Source organism: Phaethon lepturus, unplaced genomic scaffold (assembly GCF_000687285.1).
Source record: "Phaethon lepturus isolate BGI_N335 unplaced genomic scaffold, ASM68728v1 scaffold15672, whole genome shotgun sequence".
Classification (NCBI taxonomy): Eukaryota; Metazoa; Chordata; class Aves; order Phaethontiformes; family Phaethontidae; genus Phaethon; species Phaethon lepturus.
The window spans coordinates 18,774-22,307 of record NW_010524205.1 but is presented as its reverse complement, the minus strand read 5'-3'; the positions used below and the strand labels follow the sequence as shown (position 1 = coordinate 22,307).

The 3,534-nt window shown below is 40.7% G+C and overlaps 1 protein-coding gene across 1 annotated transcript in view; it reads right to left on the bottom strand.

The window, feature by feature from the left end:
- LOC104617130 (pecanex-like protein 2) overlaps positions 1 to 3,534 on the bottom strand; it is a gene marked incomplete at its 5' end in the record, with an annotated part of 59,772 nt that overhangs the window by 40,592 nt on the left and 15,646 nt on the right. The gene's annotated exons all lie outside the window — the stretch shown is intronic.

Here is a 3,534-nt window from a genome sequence, read left to right as displayed (position 1 = left end):
CCTGCTGATATTGTAGCTTATCAGCACACAAAACAAAAGTGTCTGTGTCCTGTCCTCCTTCTCCTCAAAATCCTTCTTCCCCATTTTCCTTCTTGTAGGGCAGAGTCCATTCAGAATTTGGCATCTGTGATAATACACAGCACTACGTACTTAAATAATTGAATTGGCTCCAGAAGCACATCAGCCAGGTGCCACCAAAACAGTGAATAGAAAGAACATTAAATCAGCCTCTCTTCCCTTCTAAGCATTAAGGTAAACAGCTGGACTCAAGGGGTTTTCTTTGTGCAAAAATATTTCTGTGGGTGTATAACATCTATGGAAAAGCAACAACAAAACAATCACTTAGTTTCGTATTTAGCAAGGCAGCAACAAGAGAGTGCCTGGTCATTCTTACTGCTTGAAAAAGAGTAAATTACAGGGTCTTAGTCCACAGACAGTAACCCTGTCTCCCTCATGAATGACATATTCCCTACTCAGTATTTTAATTTTAGCAGTGGAATACAAATACCACAGGAAAAATGGTCACAAATCAGAAAGCAACTATAAGGTAGATTGGATTGAGCTTTTATTCCTACCTCTAGGTAGGAATAGACATTAACAGAGTCTGAAAATAAGGAAGAAGTAAATCACTGTGGGCAAGCATGTGTCTAAGAGAAAGGAGTGGTTGTTGTGGTGACTAGGGATATTCAACAGCAGAAGCCCAAAGCATCCACCTCCCAAGCCTTCAGGGTACAAGAGAAAGCCTTACTATAGTATTTCTGTTAGTCAATGCAAATTTCCCTGAAATACTGCTCTGGTAGTGGTGCTTTATGATTTCAGGATACTTCATTAAGAATACCACCTCAAAAGTTTTGCCCTCTATCACTAGCCTTAGCAGAAGGTCTATCAATCAGATATGTACATAACATCATTGCTTGGAAAATGGGGTCAAAGCAGAAAATGGGTAAAGACAACACCATTTACCCCAAACAACAGTCAGCATAAGGTTACATGTGACAGTGGTGAAAGTCTCATCAGTTCAACAGCCTGCAAACACAAGGGAAAAGTGCCAAGGTCCCACCTCTCCTGGCACGGGAACCAGGGAAGACACCCAGGCATGGTCCTCATCATGTCCTTTGTCAAACAGTGATGAGGGTGCTCTGGCCAGGCGGGACTGGCTAGGGTCTGGCTCCTTAGGGTGGGGAGCACAGGGCATAGAGGAGATTTTGAACGAGCTGATAGCTGGCCAGCCAACTTACAAACTCCGAATTTAGCTACTCACTATGAGAATTTAGACATGCCCCGAGGAAGAGTGCACCAAAAAGGGTGTAGGTTATACGGGAGTCTTTCAAACAGCTTACATAACACTGAAAAAGGATGGTGTAAACCCAGGGTAATGTTGTCTTTGAAGCACAGCAGAGACTCTCTGGGAGTCTCTATGTCCTCATCTCAGTATTGGCTCCCAGGATTTCATGTGTCAATATATATACAAGTTATGTAAAAGGTTGGAAGTTTGAGTTGAAGCTATAAGCTCATGCTGAAGCCAACTGGGAGAAGGATGCCACTTGATGTCCCTAATGTTAGAAAGCCTCTTCATCCACCCTCTAAAGCCTCCTCAGAAAAAGCTGTGGAAAACTGACCACCAGAAAAGTTGCACACAGGCTTCCATGCAGTAGACAGAAGAACAGAATTGCTTTACTTCTACTCCCTACCAATGACTGATTTTTACTTTAAAAAAGCATGTTGTTTACAAGAAATATAGTTGGAGAGAATAAGTCTTAATCAGAATTATTGGTAATTAGTATGTTATCTACCTAGATTAACATTTTACTTGATGTATTATTCATCTTCCTGCCTCTGGTTGGCTCGGCTTACCATAACTGCAAATTTAATTTCCTATGCAAGAGAAAATGGCAATGGTGGGGAGGGCCTTCTAAGCAGTTCAGAATATAAAGAATGATTTTACTTCAAAAAGGTTGTCAAGAGTTCTTTTACCCTGATATACATCCACCTGCAATTGCAACATATGCAAGAGTAAGCATAAAGATTAGGTTATAGAATTCAATCAATCTTCTGTTCTCAGCAGAGAAATGCTGCTGATTTCCAAATGCGTATGTTTTAATATTATGAGACTCCTCATTAACTTGCAGTCCCTCTGAAATCAGTGTGGCGGTATGAGGTACAAGTCAATACTCTTCTTCACCCCAATTTTTTACCAACCTATAAAGCACTTCTGTTCTTGAGGTATATTGAGACCCATACAAATCAAGCAATACTTCAGAAAATTCTAATCTGTAATAGGTAGGAATCCTTTTGCCCAGCATGCAGCTCTGGCTCCACTTCTTTCCCCCCCTCTTCTTTTTTGCCTTTGAGAGAAAGATGCATGAAACAGTAAGGGAAAATCATGAGTGCTTCAGGACACTCCGAGATGGATAATGCAGCCTGATGGGAAGGAAGGGAAGTAAACAGAACAGCTCGCAAACAAAACAAAACCAAACCAAACCAGGCCCCGTTACGGCTTTTTCCTCCATTCCAAGCAGAGCAACGATTACTTAAGCAGCTAAAACATGTGCCTCAGGACGTGAGACAAGAAAGGATTTTCAGACACTACCAGAAAAACTCAAATCTTCATGTAGACATTCATGAAGCATAATTTTAATCTTTTAAGACCAAGTGTAATATAGACAGTTTGTAAAGCAAACTTCTGTCCTGAAACTCAGTTTAGTTGAATAAATTCAGTCAGGTAATCCATTTTGGACTTGAAAATTCTTCCACATTTATTAGTAACCAAAGCTATGTTTGTACCTTCTCGCAGGCAATGGGAATTCACATAGCATTAAACTATAATACACTGCACTTAACAATCAAACCAGTGATACCTTTACTCCTGGGCTTTTCACTGTCAACTAGTACCTCTCAAAGTGAACTTTTGGGACTAGTGGGTGATTTGGGCCTTCCTCCAGTGGCCTCTTACATTAAATTTGGTTGTTACCATTCATCCAAGGTGATAATTAGCTCAGTAATTGGATTTCTTCCCGCATTGCATTATTCTAAGCAAACAGAATGCAGGTCCTTGCGCATTAGCCCTAGAGAGCAAGTGGTTGTGTTCGAATGTCTTCAGCTAAGTCTTGAGCAATTTTAAAGTCAACATCCTGCTTAGTTCCTGAAATCTCTCTCTCGTGCTCTTTTAATCCAGCATTTATATGGGCATTGAGATAAACCACTGTCTTGCATAGCACCGTTCATGCCATTGTAACTATCACTTCTCTTTGTAAAAGGATGAAGTCACTTCCTATTCTTCCCTTGTCCAAAAATACTGCCTCATTTTTCAACCTGGAAAGATTTTCTTCTCCTACTTTACTCTTTCAGTTCCCTTAGAAAGGTAGAAAAAAGACTAAGGGAGATTCAGGCAGCCTGGGGAACATACAGCGGACGGTGAGAATCAGGCAAATTGAGAGGAAAAAAAAAGAGCACTGCTGTGTTTATTTCGAGAAGATGAAAATAAAATTGCAGCTGTTCTAGCTGCCTTGATGTTGCTGGATTTTGCCCTAAAAC